The following is an 18,841-nucleotide window of genomic DNA, read 5'->3' as shown; positions in this document are numbered from 1 at the left end:
TACACTAGTCCCAAAGTAGAGAGAGCTGTGGCTTCGTTTGTAGCAGACCACATTGGAGCTCTGGGTGTCACCTACTTTGTGACACTGGACAAGTCACGTAGGGTTTGAGCTTCTTGTATTATCTAAAATGTTGGGAAGATAATAATAACTACCTCTATTCCATCACAAAGTTGTTGTGAAAAACCTGTGAGATAGTATGTCAAAGGATTTTATAAAATAAAACATTTGCAAAGGTAAATTATTTTCAATGTCTTTTAGTATTTGGGCAAAAAAGCCTCATTTATATAGTGTAAGTTGCCTTAATTGTCATATAAAATCTGTGTCAGCACATGGAGACATTTTAAAAGATGTATGATATTAAATCTCATGTGATAAAGAAAAGACATGTGGTCTACGTACATTCATGCTTTTAAAAAAACCTCATGGAAGAAATATCCTGCCTGCCAACCACATGGCAAGTCTTGTTTAGATTGTATTTTACATTTTCTTCCTTCATTTTTCTATTTAAATTATTTCACATCTATCTAAATGTTTGTAGTTATGCATACAAATTTATCTTTAGCTTCCCGTAACTACGTGTGTAGCATCTTAAGAATCTTCTCGCCTTCTAGAATGATAGGGTAAATAGATTTTAAAGGATCCTAGTGATTTTTCATCCAAGAGAAATAAACGACTGAAGTTAATGATTTCAGAGCTTCCCTTTACAGTGATTTTATTTTTTGTTGTTGCTACCATTTGAATGACAGGGAAAGGGAACAGTGAAAAAAGATGTTTCAAATTTCCCACTCAAAATCATGATGGGAGAGTTGGCTTTTTTCAAAGAAAAAGAAGTGGGAAAGGGGCAAGATAATAAAATAACATCAGTGGGTAGTAAACAGATGGCAATTGTATCCTAAAAATGGAAAATAACTCTTGCAGCTACTTTGAAGGAAACCTCTGCAAATAAGCTCGATTCAAAAGAGAACAATGCAAATACATGTTGAGGAGTCTTAAGAAAATGCAAATATAGGAAGAATGGATGTACAGTTGGAAATAACTATTTAAGAGCTAAGAAAGGAAAAATGGTGTTGGTTGTTGGTTTGTTCTATTTTCCAAAGGGAAGGAGTGCCTAATGGTTACAAATAGAAGAATAAAGCACAGAGCTCCTGAGAATAGAAGGATGATGTTGAGTTTGGAGGAGCAAAATATGAGGAATACAGAAACGTCTGAATGGAATGGATGAGGGTATAGTTTATATAAAAATGTAATGAAAGGGTGCTAGTACTAGAGTGCCATTCTTAGAACAAAATAAACAATGGAATCAGAGCAATATTATTAAGAGAAAAGAGAAGACAGTTAACACATAAGAGAAGTCATATAAATTAGAGAATGGAGAAACGTTAGAAGAAATTATATAAGGAAAACCACCCATCACGATTATTGTTTGGTTTGTTTGATTTGGTGGTATGTTGGCAGGTTTGACATTTCATACATTAAAAAAAAAAGTAGGTAGCGAATTACAATGGAGATGAGAGGAAAGGACAATAATAAAACCAAATACAATTTAAAGATTTAACAGAATTTTTTAAATGAATTTAAATAATATCCAAGAAGTTTCTACAAGACCTAAGAGGAGACTCTCCTTGCAACTCTATACATTTCTGTGAAAAAAGGGGAGGGAAGGGCCACTTTGTATTAAGTGCAGGCATTTTCCTAGTTTAAACCTATAAGGAAATTCAGATGACCACAAACTATGTTTTTTAAATGGCCAGGAGAGAAAGGGAGGATTACCAAAGCAACTTCTGAGGGATGGTTTTAGTATCTAATATTTACCACATGTTAAGTGCATCTCTGCTCCAAGGAGTTTTAAAAATATTCAACTATTTTATATCACATAAAATTGTTGTTTTATGATCTGTGCTTCTATTTAAATAATTGTGTTTCTGTCAATATTGATATTTAAGCTATCAAATATTAACTTTTTGTATCATGGGGAAAATGTCACAGGAAACCCAGAAAGTAGTTTTATGAAACTTTTTAGAAGTTTGTTAAAGTATCAAAGGAAATAGTAATAAATTAAAAAACTTTTTGTGCCTGATTTTCATTTGTGCCTAAAATCCTAGGCCAAAATGTCAATTGATGCATTCCTGTCAGATTATTTATTTCACAGATCAATGATTAAATTTATTTGTCTTGTTTCCCTAGAGTAACACAAAATTTTTTTGAAAATCCCATGAGTATTAAGCTTACAGGTGTCCCTTTCCTGGTGCTCTGAAAACGTGGCCAATCTCTCCATGTGACAGGATCACACCACAGCTCGTATCCACTCTGTGCAATAATCTGCAAATGATAAAGACTTTACAAGGCCAACCCCCATGTGTACTTGCAGAAAGGCCCCTGTCAGACGCAGCAGGTGCCTGTGATATCTGAGAGTGGATCACCAGAGCTGACATGTTCAGCAGCTCAGGAAGCCAATTTAAAGATGCAGAAGCAGGGCGCTCTGTGTGCGACTCTGATGGGGCAGTGGTCCTTGAGGCTTCCACAAGCAAGTGGCACTGAATGAAAGAAAACACTATTTACCCCTGAAACTGCTCAATCGCTGTAAAAAGAAATGCCAGGCTCGGACTGTGATCCCAAATGACAGCATTTCCTGGGTAAAAAGCTAGTCATTTCAAAAATGCCCGTGAAAGAACTCTGAGACCACTGGGAAACATTTCAACTTGGAATAAAATGAAAGTGAATTTGGCAAGTAAGCATGGGGGGTGGGGAGTTAACTTCTCTTCCTGCACTAGGGTTCTTTAAGCTTCATACACATGCGATAGCCTCACGAACATTGAACAAATAGGGAAGCCCTCTCTTAGCTGGAATAAATAGCACTTGTCTTTACAAAATGAAGTTTTAAAGCCTGAGACCTTATTTGGACAAAATCATTAAATAAAATCTTAGATAAACCTAGCCCTGAGCCATTTATGTGGATAAATAGTATTTTCTCACTTTAAACCCTTTTGAACTTTAGAGTTGGATGTGGAGGACATTTAAGGAGCAAACTTCAGAAAGGTTAAATAACATAATCAACAGACAACTTGAATCAATGCTGTGATTCCCAGGAAACTTGGGATTTCATAGAAGTATTATTCTTAATATTGTTATATAAGAAAGAGAGATAATATATGACTATATATTTGATTAAAATGAAATAAATACAATAAGTTCACCTTTGTCTTCATATATATATATTTAACATTTTCCGTCTAAGGAGTTGCTTTTTTTTTAATAAAAAGTATAAGCTATTTGAGAAAACTAGCTCCATTAATTGGAATATTTTAAAAATTTTAATCAAGTACAAAACTAAAGGTAGGGGAGGGGCTATGTGGTCTGTTTTTTCTTTTCTGTTGCAATTATTTGGTTATTTTATGATGCTTGTACCTAAATTAATTTAAATCCCTTACTCACTAGTTTTGTTTCTAATAATTTGAGGACTATGTAAAAATTACAATAACATTTAAAATTTGATTGTCTGTCAACATTAAGGACATTTGAATAGGAAGCTTTAGGAAATGACACATGAGAAGGAAAAGAAAAACCAACAGGTCTGCAGCAGCAGCAGCAACCTTGGTAGAACCTTGACCTAAGAATTACTTTACAGTTAAATCTTGTGACTATTCTCAAACCATGTATGAATGGATACATATATAGCTGCAGATCAGCTTAGAATCAAGAGATGAAATCAGTCTCCATTCTATGTGGTCTACATTTCAATCTCCTCTCCTTCTGCCCCTTGTCAGTGTATCAGCTTCCAGTTTAGCTGGACACCATCCCAAAGCTAAGTCATTTCTCAAGTTGAGGATACTATGAATAATAACAATAGCTCTCCTATTTATTGGGCACGTATTGCATTCTGAGATGTGCTAACCATATACATGCATTCACTCATTTAACCCTCACAATTCTACAAGGTACATACCCTTACTGCATTTCAAGGGTTCTAATATGCACTCTCCCCACCGTCCCTAACATTCTAACATTTCTGAAATTAGAATGCGTCTTACAGACAATGACGAGTCATTAATTGTGCTTCCTCAGTTGTATATTAGTTATTAATATTAAAAATTGATGGTGCATCCTATAATTGATAATGTCTTAGAATTGAAGACACACAGTACTTTCCTCACTTCACAAAGTTTCTAACTAAGGTTAGAGAAATTGTAAAACTTATCCAGGGCCACATGACCAGAGGAGTCCGGGCAACCTATGCAGTGCACACACTGAAAGCCATTCTTGCCTCCCAAGCCCTCTGTCCCCATCAGTTGCTGTGGCCCCTTTTGGGGGATTTCTCACAAAAGCACAGCTCTCCCTGAGGAACAGGAAGTTCATACATTCTGTATTTAAACTTACCTCTGACTTATATGAAAACACCAACTCTAAAAATCCAGGATTAGGAAAGACCAATTAAAACTATTTTGGTTTTAAAAAAGAAAAGAAAAGAAAGAGCAAAAAATCCCATAGTCAAACAATCACTCCTGACTTTATATTATTTCATTCTATCAATAATTCAAACTTTCAGTTGGATGGACTCAACTTTTAGACTAGCAAAGGTTTGCTAGTCAGGAAAAAGAAATTCATTTTTTAAATCAAACTCCAAATGCTAATCTGTGTTTGAGATTGCACCCAAGAGCCAAAAGCAGAGGAGAGTATGGGTTGTTTTCTGCATTTTTACATGTCTTCCTCCTTTTTAACTATACATTTAAGTTGATCATAAAGAAATTTCTGTGGTTTTGAGTTAAATTTAGAATAAAAAACTTTGAGAACATGGTCACTACATTGTGGGAAGAGTGGGACTCCTGGCATTATCTCTGGTGGCTCTTTGTATCTTTATATTATTGTTAAATCCCTTTGTTAAGTGTCTCATATATTTTGTAAAGTGACATCGCTAACAAATAAATGCCAACATGTTTACATTTAGTATGCATGAAATTTAAAGCAAAGAAACCATCGCGTATACTATTTTTTTTATTGGTTCTTGTTAAAACCGTTTTAGCGTTTTATCTGTATATTTGTATTCTATCACAAGCTTGCTACAAATTGCATAAATAAACCTTGTTACAGTTTTAGACAATATTTTTATTTCTAAGAAATGTGTATATGCCTTGGTAAAAAGAAGTTAGGGTGGAAATACTACACACTCTGGCATCTTTATGTTACAAAGCATTAGATTCCTTTATTGACAATAAACTTACACTATTGTTTTGGGGCTCACAGTTACACAGGCAATAATCATTTATTAATCCCTTCCAGGCATCAGAAGCTGAGCTGGGCATAGATGTCCACAAGTGACTAGCACAGAGATCATGCCTTCCCTGGGCTCACAATACAGGAAACATGTAAACAGACAAATACAGCACAGAGCTGTACGACCCTGTAAATAGACATGAAAAAAGTTCCACGGGAGAAGTGGATTTCATTCACACTCAGTTGCATATAGATGCGGATATGTGCTTTATTTTCAAACTGCCTATCCTTCAGCAGTTTCATGTTATTTCCTCTTACGAGAATCTATAAACTACCAATTTGCTTTCTACTTCCTTGTAACATTATTACCTTCAGTTTATTAATATTTTGCTAATTGTTGTGCCCTCACTACTTACCACCCAGCCAGAGTTGCAAGAGAAGGATATTTAAAGCTTCTTCTTTTTAAACATAACATGTTCAAATCCCAATACAAACGACAGTAAAATCATCAAGATGAAAGGAAAAAAATGGCCATTTCTATATTCATGCTTTACACTTTACAGGACTAAACACCACTGCCCATTTCCAGCTCCTCCAAAGGAAGCAGGGAAGTATGGCAACCTTCTCACACTTATATAGGACAAGTAATATGTTCACTTGGTTTGAAAATTTATAAGCTACAAAATTTTTCAAAATATTAAAAAGGTACAAAAGTACATGCCCAGCTTCCAGTTGCTATCCCAGGTTTCCTTTACCTTCCCTCCTCTCTCCTCTTTCTCTTTTCCTTCTTCCCTTCCTACTGCCTCTCTTATTTTAAACACATTTAGCAAAATAAAACTATCTTCATTGTTCTGTCCCTTGACTTCTTTTTCCATTTAACAATATATCTTGGAGATCTTTCCACATCAATATATAATGCACTTTGCCTTTTTTAAAACAGCAGTATGCTATTCCTTTGAACAGATGTGTCAGAATATATTTAATAGTCCTAACTTAGGAATAACCTTGAACATATGTCATTTCCCTAATGAGCAAGTATACTTTAGGGACAAACTTCTAAAGGTGGAAATGTTGATTTGAAGGATATATCCAATTGAAGGAGCTATAATAGATATTGCCAAACAACCAAAGATTGTTTACTTGGTTTGACCATTGAAGAGCGACTTGGGAACCCAGCTAAAATATCTAACAACAACAACACAAGAATAGTTCTTATAGTAATGGGAGTATCTGGTTTTCAGTTTTGTCATTTTCAAGTTATTCATGTTTTGGTCTCTTTGCAGACATGATCAAAGGTCATCTGCTGAGTGCCAAAGCAGACTGAAATCCAGAGAGTATAGAAAGGTCTCGCAATAATGGTTTAGTTTTAAAGGTATATTATTTGTAGATAGAAATTCTGATTGTATTCCACTTCTGTCTTCTCTCATCTTCCCGATCATTTTGGCCACTGATGTTCAAAGCAAATCTGTCTTTAATATAGTTACTAAACTCTGTAGGATTTGGGTAATCTTTCTGCATGCTTTTATAAGCTGGAATTAGAGACAGCAACACAATTCAGCCTCTTGCTGTGGAAACCACAACCTTCTAAAGGGCATCCTGCCTGGACATCATTTCATAGAGAACAAGCTCTGTCCCTTGGGCGCCTTGAAGACTGCCCGCATGACTTGTTGCATCATGTGACCTTTGGCAGTAAACTTAAATTTAAATTAAACTTAAATTTAAAAGAGGGCATTTCGCCTTTTAACAATTGAAATCCCTCCAACTTCTGTGACAGCGCTCTTCCCATTATACTCCCTCCCCTGGTTTATCATCTAAGCATTCCTAGATTGAAAACCCACGTGATAAAAGTAAACTTGTCCCACAAGACCATTCAACGTGAGACAAGTGACCCAAAGAGTAACAGTTCTCACCTTAAGTGAGTTGATGGATGAATACTGTCTCTCTTCGTCTTTAAAATTCTACCTCACAAGCAAGGATGGTGGGAATCTGCCTGTTCTGTTGTCATGACCAATCAGGCAAGAGAATGAATATGGCTTTGGGTGTTATGTGTTGTGTGGTGAAAATGTTGCCCAGTATTTTCATGAGTTGTCTTGAGGAAGCGGGGGAATAAGTGAGGTTATGAAGTGAATGGATCGTCCTTCTATCTCTAACATGGCAGTGAACTCAATGACCCATTGAGGAGTGAAATTAACATTTGAATTTTCACCTTCCTTCTCCCAATACATTGCTTTGTTTCTTGACCAGCCAGAAAAGACCTTTATCAGGGAGATAGCTAATCTGGAAGTAATAAGACAGCAGAATCGCTAGAAAAGCCAAGTTGTTTTAAATAATAGGATGACGCTGCACGACGGCACATTGCTTAGCCAATGTTTTATGAACCAGATCTTGCAGCAACTTTGGCTTTGAGACCATGAGAGTGAGGATAAGCCTAGGCCTTATGTCCCATGTGTGACAAAGGAGCCAAGGCTCCTTTGAATAGTCGAAGGCTGGAGGGCCATAATAAGGTTAAAGACCACCATCTCCAATCAGCACTGACCTATGCAGAGAAAGAGGAAAGGTGAGTAATGAATATGATCACGGGAACCATTGTAAATTACAGATAAACAGAAAGTCACTTGGACAAACAATGGAAATGAAAATAGTGGGAAAACACAAAAAGAAGGCACAATGGATCTAAAACACTTTAATGGAAGAAAGAATAGAAGGAAGTGGATATGATTTGATCAGGCAGTGAGACTAATGATTGGTGGTTCTTGAAAGTAACTAAAAGCATTAAAGGGGTCTGTGATGAGCCCAAGATAGGGGAGTTTTGTTTTTTTTTTTAACGTTTTTAAAACAAAACAGGGAGCACAGTACTTTGGCATGTAAGTTTTAAAGAGTAAAGGAATAAATGGAATTATACTGGGCCTAACTGTAGCCCAGATCTCAGTAGCTCATGGGCAGGTGTCTGTTCACTGTACTGAAAAGTCCACAGCCTCCTGGAAGCTCTTGCTATCAGTAGAGCTTCACAGCTGGCCAGGTTAAATGACAACAACAATCAACAAACCAAAGAGGCTGCAGGCCCAGAGGAACACAGATGCACAACAGTTACCCTGGAGTAGAAATATCTGGCCACCCCACACAACGTGGTAGCCCAACTCTCTCCCTTCTTCTTGGACAAGGTGGGGCGGGGGGGGGGGGGGGGTACTGAGTTTTAACTTTTGTTCTTTTTCACCCAGGGGATACATGGGTCCATCTATCCAGGCTAAGTTCTCATGTAAGAAGGGCTGACTCTGACTCAGAAAACTACATGTGGTTTCACTTCCAGTGACATCTGGAAAGCAAGGGGTCAAATATCGTCTGGTAGAGAGATGTCCTGGTGAACACAGGGAAGGAGCCAGCTCTGTTCTTTTTGGGAGATTAGTAAGGAGTGAAATAGGGCTTGATGTGGATGGAATTTTAGTGAGGAATTAGAATAATGTTTCTTTTCCTTTACTTTCCTTCTTAAATTACTTCTAAGAGGAGAGGTAAGGACAGCGGGGGTCAGCGGGGGAAAGGAAAGGAGGGAAGAAGGAGCTACTGGAATGATCACAAGAATTCAAATAAAATTACAACCTTCCAAAAGGAACTGAAAGGTTTTTCAACCTCATTTAACTACCAACTTTGTGTCTTGGCACTGAGTGGGTTTGAATTAATATTTCATACTTGGAGAATTTAGAAATAATGTCTATACATTCACAGCATTTTGTTTCTCAAGGCATAATAATTTTCATTTAATTTTACACCAGCCTGTCACATTTACACAAATAAAACTCGAATTGGCAATAAAGAAAACATATTCTTTTTATAATAGAAGCACTTCATGACCAATTCCTACCCTCCCCAGAATTGGCACTGGGAAATGTGATAGCACAAGAGAAAGACAAAGCCAAACACACATACTCTCCCCCTCCCTAAACATATAACAAGTTCCCTCAAGTCTAATCCCCCCAGCAAGGGATCCCACATTTTTCATTAATATAATACAAAAACATATGGTTAAGAAAAGAAAGAGAACATAAAGAAATGAGCAGAAGAGCTACAGAATTCAAAGAAAACACATTCCCTAGTTCATACCCATATCTAACTGCCTAAGAAATTTCAATGAAAATCAGATGTGATTTTCAGCATGTATTCTGCTTAAATAAAATATGAGTGAAATACAAGGAATTCTCTATGTGGTGGTAACAAAACCGTCTTTCACTGTATTGAGTTATAATTGTATAGGGTTATTGTGAGGATTAGATAGCATTTGTAAGCTGTTAAAAGAACTATATAAATTTATATTCCCAAATGTTAAAAATTAATTCTTACTGTTTCAGAGAGGTAGATATGGTTGTAGAAAACAAGAAAAGATAGATTTTGGGTCTAAATGTGTACCAACCTCAAGACATAAATTGAAAATATTTTTAAGAGATAAAAAAAACCCATCAGCATTTTTTCTTTTTTTTTTTTTAAAAATGTGTTCTTTTTTTCCTAAAAGAAAATTCCAGAAAAAAGTAATTCCGTCCTCATTTTGTGTATGTCACAATGCAATACAAGTGGAAAAAATACAGTAGGAAGAAAGGCCTTTCCCGTAAGATCCCAAGTTTCTTAGAAAGCCCTGAAATCAAGATGAAAGAACGAAAGGAGGGAGGGAAGAAAGGAAGGAAATGGAGGGGAGAGGAGGGAAGAAACAAAGGAGAGAAAGCCAAGGTCAGACCCAACAAGGAAATGAATCTCCGCTCATCACAAGTCACTTGCTCTTCTCCTGCTGAGTCCTTTGTAGCAGCGTCACTATTTGGTTGTTAGCTTTGTTTGTTTGTTTTTAACATCTTTATTGGGGTATAATTGCTTTACAATGGTGTGTTAGTTTCTGCTTTATAACAAAGTGAATCAGTTATACATATACATATGTTCCCATATCTCTTCCCTCTTGCGTCTCCCTCCCTCCCACCCTCTCTATCCCACCCCTCTAGATGATCACAAACTACCGAGCTGATCTCCCTGTGCTATGCGGCTGCTTCCCACTAGCTATCTATTTTACATTTGGTAGTGTATATATGTCCATCAACAGATGAATGGATAAAGAAGATGTGGCACATATACACAATGGAATATTATTCAGCCATAAAAAGAAACGAAATTGAGTTATTTGTAGTGAGGTGGATGGACCTAGAGTCTGTCATACAGAGTGAAGTAAGTCAGAAAGAGAAAAACAAATACTGTATGCTAACACATATATATGGAATCTAAGGAAACAACAACAACAACAAAAAGGTCATGAAGAACCTAGGGGTAAGACTGGAATAAAGACACAGACCTACTAGAGAATGGACTTGAGGATATGGGGAGGGGGAAGGGTAAGCTGTGACAAAGTGAGAGAGGTTAGCTCGTTTTTTAATCTGAGTCTTTGACTTCCTTTCATCCTTCTGAATCTGATCTAGTTCATCTTTAGAAGGTGCTTAAAAGACTGAGGACTGCGAAGTCTCACTCTAAAAAAGATTAAGATAAATAACAGGTTGGGGAAGGGTTTTTTCTGTCTTTTGACTTTAGGCCTTTGAGAATGTTTTCACATTTATTTCTATTTAAAGCAAAATATCATTCCTTTACTGGAGTTAAAAGCCAGAATCATAATATCAGCAGGAAAGAATATCTATTCCACATTCATCTACATGTGATGGCAAGACAAGTGAGAATGATAATGCCAACAAAACCTCAACCCTCTTCTTCCAGAGTGATTGCTCCTTCAATCAGCACATCTATTGAGCACCTATTACGTGTCGTGCATTCATTCTTTCAGGCACTGGAGATACCACAGTGGACAAAACAGATAAAAATCCTTGCCCTTAAGAAACTGAGAGGCTTGGGGGTGGGAGTTCAGGTAGCAAATTAGAGATGCCCTAAAACATCCTTTATTTATCAGAGATTATTTGCTTTAAACACTCTCGTACATATATGCCCAGATTAGGTCAAGAGTAAGATACAAAATTTTTTGAGGTCCTGGCATCATGAAATGTTTTACAAATCCTCAAACATTTGAGAAAACTGGAATATATACAAAACATGTTTTAGCAGTTTTAAAACAAATATAAGATGATTTTCTTAGTTTGTAGTCTGAAGAGCAAAAATACTTTATAGTGGTTTTTTTTCAAAATTTAAAAATTTTTTATATTCCGTGATCAAAGGCTCATGTGTAACATAAGAAAGAAAAATATTTTTTCAAACTATTTCACAAGAGAGTGGAGAAATGGAGGGAAAAGTTCTTAAAAATATTTCTCCCCAACTTTTCTAGTTTCATTTTTATGTTCTCATAAAGCCTAACCTGGTGTCTTGCATTTCATGGCTTTTCAGTGAATATATGTTGCACAATTATTTTGTGAGTAGTATAGGGCAAATTCTTAATTTAGAGAGCACCTCAAATTCATTCTAGAAAAAAATATTGTGCTGGATCTAGGCTGAAAAATAAACATTTTATTGTATGGTTCATAATTAATTCTAACCTTTTAATCCTCAAGAACCCAAATGTTTCTTTAGGAAGTGAGCTATGCTTAGAGCCTATTGTTCAAAATTTATTGGAAATAATGACATTGTTTTATTTTATAACCCATTAAAAATAGATAGTTATTATAACCTTGCTTCTTTATTTTATAACTCCAGAAATTCTACATTATTAAATTACTTACAATATAACCTGGCCTTACCTAGCATAGTTTCAGAAATAAATGGTTTGGTGCAGGACAGAGAGATGATGCTCTGGAAGGCATGATGAAAGTCTGGGCAGAGCCGAACCAAAGGGTAAACATAGTGTTGAAGAAGCTCTGATCAGAGACCTGGGTTTATTTTGTGGTCCAGGGGGAGGAGGGTGAGGGGTCAGCCAAGGTTGATGGCTAGGAGCCAAGTGGGGGCGTTGCCAGGGACACGGCTGGAAGATGGAGCAGAAAAACTGTAACCTGTAAGACTAACCCAGGAACTGAAGGCAGGAACATGGAAAGCCAAAGAAGTCAGACGGTTCTTCCTTAGTCTAGCGCTGCCTGAAGGACACTGCCCTGTCATTCTAGGCATCATCTTTAAGACACTGTCCAACACCAGAGACAGGGACACGTGCATTTTAGTTTGGGGAGGAAGTAGACATCTTCCCAAAGAACTGTCAGTGGATTCAATGAGATCAGTGATTATGCTGGTATTATTTACCTGTTGTTATGTGACAAAATAATCCCAAACTTGGCAGTTTAAAACCGCAAACATTTATCATCTCCCAGTTTCTGTGGAGCAGGAACCCAGGAGTAGTTTAGCTGAGTGTCTCTGGCTCTGGGTCTTTCACGAGGTTGCAGGCAAGGAGTCAGCTGGGGCTACAGTTATCTCAAGTAGGAGAGTAGAAGTAGACCCACTTCCAAGGTTACGCTCCTGGCTGTTGGCAGGCCTTAGGTCCTTGCTGGCTGGTGACTGAAGATATTAGTTCCTTGCCACATGGGCCTTTTAATAGGGTAGCTCACAACATGGCAGTCAGGCTTCTCTTGCAGGAGGCGAGCTAGAGTGAAAGAATGTTCGAGAAAGACAGAAGCCACAGTCTTTCTAACCTAATCTCAGAAGTGACATCACATTGCCTTTGCACTATCCTATGTGTCAGAGTGAGTCACTGTGTTCAGCCACACTCAAGCAGAGAGGATGTGCCAAAGCATCAATGTTAGGAGGCAAGAATCCCTGGGACCCTTCTTCGGGGCTGCCTACCACAGCACTCCACAAAGAAATCTGTATCACTGCATACTTTAGAACAGAATAGACAACACTTGGTCAGGCAAGGAACAGGTATTCACCTGCCTGAAGGTAGAAACTGATGTTATCTCAAAAGTTCCTTTCACCACTATAATTATACTTTCTGTAATGAAATAGGTTCTTTCTATTTCCTTGGTCAATTCTGTCTGATACACTATGGTAGTGCAATCATTATCTCCTCTATTGTCACATGGCCAAAGTCTCTAAGCAGTATAGCACAGTGGTTAAGAGATAGACTGCTAAGCTTTGAATCCCAGATCTTGTGTTACTAGCTGCTTAAGGTTATGCCTCAGTTTTCTCATCTGAAAAATGGGGATAATATTTTTACCTAGCTCACAGGCTGCTGTAAGAGTTAAATGAGTTAAGGGCTTAGTATGACTTATGCACATGCTACATAATCAATAAATGTGAGCTAACAAAAGAAATCTGACCTGTCCTCTAACTATTGACAAGTTTGGGAGGAAAAGGAAGTTAACCTTTCTTCCATATGATTTCCTATATGTCAGCCACATAGACTCTTTCTCTTTCCTCACTTCCTAAAGTGAGTCTTCATCAGATTAGTCATACCTCAAACATGATGACTCAGACACCTAGGCACAGTGACAAGATAATGTGGGTGGATACAGCCAGCCAAGGAGATGAGGACTTCAATCTTCTATTGTCTTATTCTAAGGCTAGATCAAGCCCTTCACCTGTTTACAATAACGTTTATACTTCAGAAATTATTTCTCAGGCATTAATCTTTTCATTTTCCACAAAACAGCTGGAATTAAACTTTTCAGAAAACTCCTTTGATGTCTTCTTAGTTGACTCTTTATAGACTTTGATATTTTTATGTTAAAAAATCATGCTTATTCTAGAAAAAAATAGAGAATGGAGATAAGTAGAAAAAGAGAGAGCTAAAAAAGTAAAAAAAAGAAGAAATATACTGATAATTCCAACATTACTGATATATTCTCAGTTGATATTTAGAGCTTTTGATTTTTAATTTTAAAAAATTATGCTTACTCTAGAAAAATTACAGTAAGTAAATAAGTAAACAAATTTTTTAAAAAGAAAATTCACTGATAATCCCATATCCATAGAGAACCATAACTAACATATTTGTGTCTATCCTGGGCATTTTTCTATACATGTGTATAAAATATAATAATAATATATACACTATTTTTTAACGCTGTCTTTTTTTTTTTTTTTTAACTCAGTAGCACATTGTGAACAGTTGATTTACTCTAAAAAGAAGTAGACCAATAGGGGCAAAAAGTCCGTTTACAATATGAAAATGAAGAAAGTGAATCAATTTAGAGAGAACAGCGAGACAGGGAAAATAATAAGACTGGGAAAAGGAGTTCTTTTTTTTTTTTTTTTTAGGAGTTCTTTTGTTTACCCAGGAAAGGCTGAATTTAACTCTTCTTCCCCCTAAAACATGCAGATACTTGGAAAAGCTCACTCTTTAACTTGGGTCCAGGAGACCCAGCCAGCCTGGAAAGCAGGGACAGACTTTCTTCATGCTTACATTTTATGCATTTGATGACTACTCTGTGTATACAGAAGGGGATCTTTGAGAATACATTCTGCTGAACACCTAATATCTATACTTTCTGAATTCATACTGATAAGGACCCACAGATGCCTCGTTTGGGGACTGAATTGAAAGCACCAATACCCACTAAAAAAATAACTTTTCCTTCTAAAAAATTACTTCTTGAATTGAAATCCATGTAATCAGCTAACATGAAAATCTGTCTAACCTGAATGAAGATACTAGTCTAATTCTGACCCACTTTTAAACTTGAGCATAATAATGTATTTTCTAATATTTTCAATGAAAGAGTAATTCAACATTCACATTTGGCTTCTCCAACAAAGAAAGCAATCTAGTCTTAACTATCAGAAAAAATAATTCCTATTTCCATTTATCTCCAGCTCCCTTTGCAGTTCATTCCAGGCCAATGATCCCTTGTTTAATTCAGCAAGAAGTCATTCAAAATGAGGTCCTTCAGTTGTCTCTGATCTTTAAGGTTTCCTCTCCCTTTCACTTTCTTTGGGTCTAAAAGAAATAAATGCCCTCCTCTTTCTATGCATTTATCTACTTTTAGAATCCATGCTCTTCTCCAGCTGTTGAATTTATTGCATGGAATTGTTCACAATATTGCCTCGTTATTGCTTTAATGTCTGTAGAGTATGTAATAATGTCGCTTTTTAACTCACAAAAATTGTAATTTGTGGGGACTTTTTTTTTCTATTTCTCTTGGTCAGTCGAGTTATCAATTTTATTAATCATTACAGAGAAAAAGCTTTCAGTTTCTTTGATTTTCTCTATTGTCTATCATTTCATTGACTTCCACTCTTGTGTTTATTTTATCCTTCCTAATGATTGCTTGTGTTTAATTTGTCCTTCTTTTTATGGTTTCTTAAAGTAGAAACTTATATCATTGACTTTTGATCTTTTTTTTTCCTAATATGAGCATTTAGAGTTACAAATTGCCCTTCAAGCCCTGCTACACCTATGTTTCGCACATTTTGATATACTACTATACTTTTTTTCAGGATCATTCAGTTCCAAATATATGTCAATTTTCTTTGGAATTTCCTCTTTGATCTATAGATGGTTTAGAACCTCGTTGTTTAATTTCCAAATATTTGATGATTTCCAGGTGTATTTTTTTTACTGACTTCTAAAGTAGTATTGTTGTGTTCAGAGAACGTTTTGAACTATCCCAATTCTTTGATATTTATTGAGACACGTTTTATGGCCCAGCATCTGATCTATCTCTGTGAATGTCTTAAGTGCACTTGAAAAAAGTACTTATTCTACTGTCAATGGATGTAATATTCTACAAATGTCAAATGGGTTAAGTTTGTTGTTAGTATTATTGAAAATTTTTAGATCCTTAGTGATGCCAATTTTTCCAACATTTACTGAGAGAGGAGTATTGAAATCTTCAACTACAAACATGGATTTGTCTATTTCTCCCTTTGATTCTGTAGTCTTTGTTTCATGTATTCTCTTTTTAGATTCATACTGATTTGTGGGTTGTCTCCTCCTGATGAATTGACCCTTTTATCATTATGAAATGTTTCTCTTATCTTTGTCAGTACTTTTTTTCTGAAGTCTACTTTGTCTGCTTTTAATATAGGCAACTTTTTATGATTAGTGTTTGACTGATACATATTTTACCACCCTTTAATTTTAGCCTATTTGTAGCTTTTTTTACACTTAATGTACTCCTCTTTTAAGCAGCTAATAATTTGGCCACGGATTTAATCAGGCCTGGTGAATTTATTTTTGTTGGCATGTTTATGTTTGGTTGTAAATCTACTATCTTATTGTTTGCTTTTTACTTGTTCACATAATCTGTAGGCTTTTCCCCTGCTTTTCTGACTTTCTTCTGGGTTGAGTAATTTTTAGCATTTCACTTCATTTCCTCTACTGGTTTATCTTCATATTTTTTAATTTTATTTTTTTAATAGTTACTTTAGGATTTATTACATGAATTTTAATGTTAGACTCTCCCACCAAAAATATTATAATAATTTATGTATATTGTAAGAATCTTAACAACAGTATAATTTCATTTTCTTCCTTCTCATCTTTTGTGCTGCCACACATGTCATAAACCCCATGATAGTTTGTTTCTCCTTTGAAGAGTCAACTAGTTTTTTAAAAAAATTATGACGTGAAAAAGTATTTTAGGGCTTCCCTGGTGGCGCAGTGGTTGAGAGTCCGCCTGCCAATGCAGGGGACACGGGTTCGTGCCCTGGTCCGGGAGGATTCTACACGCCGCGGAGCGGCTGGGCCCGTGAGCCATGGCCGCTGAGCCTGCGTGTCCGGAGCCTGTGCTCCGCAACGGGAGAGGCCACAACAGTGAGAGGCCCGCGTACCACAGAAAAAAAAAGTATTTTATATTTACCTATATATTAAACTTATCTGGAGCTCTCCATTTCTTTGTGTGGAATCACATTTTAATACAGCATTATCCTTCAACCTTCTTTATATACTTCTTGTAGCCCAGGTCTTCTGGCAATAAATTCTCTCAGATTTGCTTGGTCTAATAATCTCTTCACTTCAGCTTCATTTGAAAAATACTTTATTTGTTTATAGAATTCTAGGTTCACACTCTTCTTTTAGTAATTTAAAAATAATGATCCATTATTTTTTCTCCATTATATCTGATTAGAAGGCAACAATCATTCTTATTACATTCCCCTGAAGGTGATGTATCTTTTCCTCTGTCTGTTTTTAAGATTATGTGCCTTAGGAAATAATGGGTTCACCTCATTTTTATTTCCTTTCTCAGGGCTTGCTGCCCTGTGCTACCTTTTGTCAAACATATGAAATAGTTATTTCATTTAATTTTTTCCAGTTGTATAGTTGTTTATGCCTTAGAGTAAGTTTAGTATTAGTCCCAACATCACAGCCAGAAGCAGAAGTCTGATAGGGTAGCTTTTAAATGCAAATAAGTAATGAGCATCCAAGAAATAGTGAGTTCCCCAGTTTGAATTTTTCTCTTACTTAACACTCAGTAGCTGTTGGTGATTTTGAAGTGGGGTTGTGACTTAGTGATATGATTTAGAAAGTTTTGGCTAACAGTTGTAGCAAGAATATATTGAAATGAGAAAAATAAAGAGAGGCTAGGTGAATTGAAACTTTTGTTTCAATTGTGAAGGAGAGACATAATAAATTCCTATGCCAAAAGGGAGGCATAGAGAAGGGAGAATAAATTCCCCTAGAAATAGAGATAGATTCTACAGATATAGATAAGGCAGAAATAACCCTAGCTGGAGAAGCTGAAGGGTATGGATTCTAACCAAAAGCAGGTAAATGCATAGAAAGGAGGACATTTATTTCCTTTAGAACAGAAGAAAGTGACGGGGAGAGGAAGACTAAAAGCTCAGGGACAACTGAAAAATCTCATTTTGAATGACTTCTCACTAAATTAAACAATGGATCATTGGCCTAGAATAAAGTAGTAAGTAGAATAGGGATAAAAGGAAAATGGGACTTATTTTTCCAATAGTTAAGACAAGATGTCCTTCTTTAATGGAAAAGCAACTGATTGAGATTAAAAAAAAATAAAAGCAAAAGAAGCACCTATACATAATCCTTATAGTATTAAAAAGACAGAAGATCTCATAACTAGATCAGGAAAACCTTATTCATAGTTAGATCTTTACCAGTGATACGTAGCAACATCTTTCATGACTTCTGGCTTCTAAATAACACAATATCATGGCATTGCAGCCTGCTTATTTTCCTGCTGAGAAATTGTTGTTTGGCTTTTATAGTCCTATGCTGTTTCTGAAATGGTTTCTAAACGATTTTTACAAACAAGGCAGTTTGTTAAAGAAGTCAGTGTCTAGATGATAGAGAAAAACGAAAAGACTGTTTTCCACAAATCTAGCTAAGAGGTATATTTCCACTAACTTGTTCCAGTATTCCTAAATTCCTAGTGGTAGTGTATTTTAACGAATGAAACCGAAAGCCGGGGAACACATTACGCATCTCATTCAAGGCCTTACTTTACAGATGAGAACGTCATGGCTCCTCTCGCCTCACAGATGTTGAGTGATTGGCACAATGTCACATAACTTATTAGTGACAGAGCCATGCTATTAAAATCACATCATATATATCTATTAAGCATCTTGTGCCCAGTATTATGCTAAGTGCTTTAGTGTCACGAGACACTCTGATGAGAAAACAGTGTCATAGAGGTTAAGCAAATCGCCGAGATAACCAACTAGTAAATGGCAGGGCCAGAACTGGATTCAAAGCCTGCCTGACTCCAATGCTCTTATCCAGTACTTCAAAGCCTTTTTTTGCCCCATTTGTACTGTGCTTTTTGTCATTTCCATT

Source organism: Aethalodelphis obliquidens, unplaced genomic scaffold (genome assembly GCF_003676395.1).
Source record: "Aethalodelphis obliquidens isolate GAN/ISIS:26980383/991018 unplaced genomic scaffold, ASM367639v1 scaffold3, whole genome shotgun sequence".
NCBI lineage: Eukaryota > Metazoa > Chordata > Mammalia > Artiodactyla > Delphinidae > Aethalodelphis > Aethalodelphis obliquidens.
Note: the sequence above shows the minus strand (reverse complement) of the source record.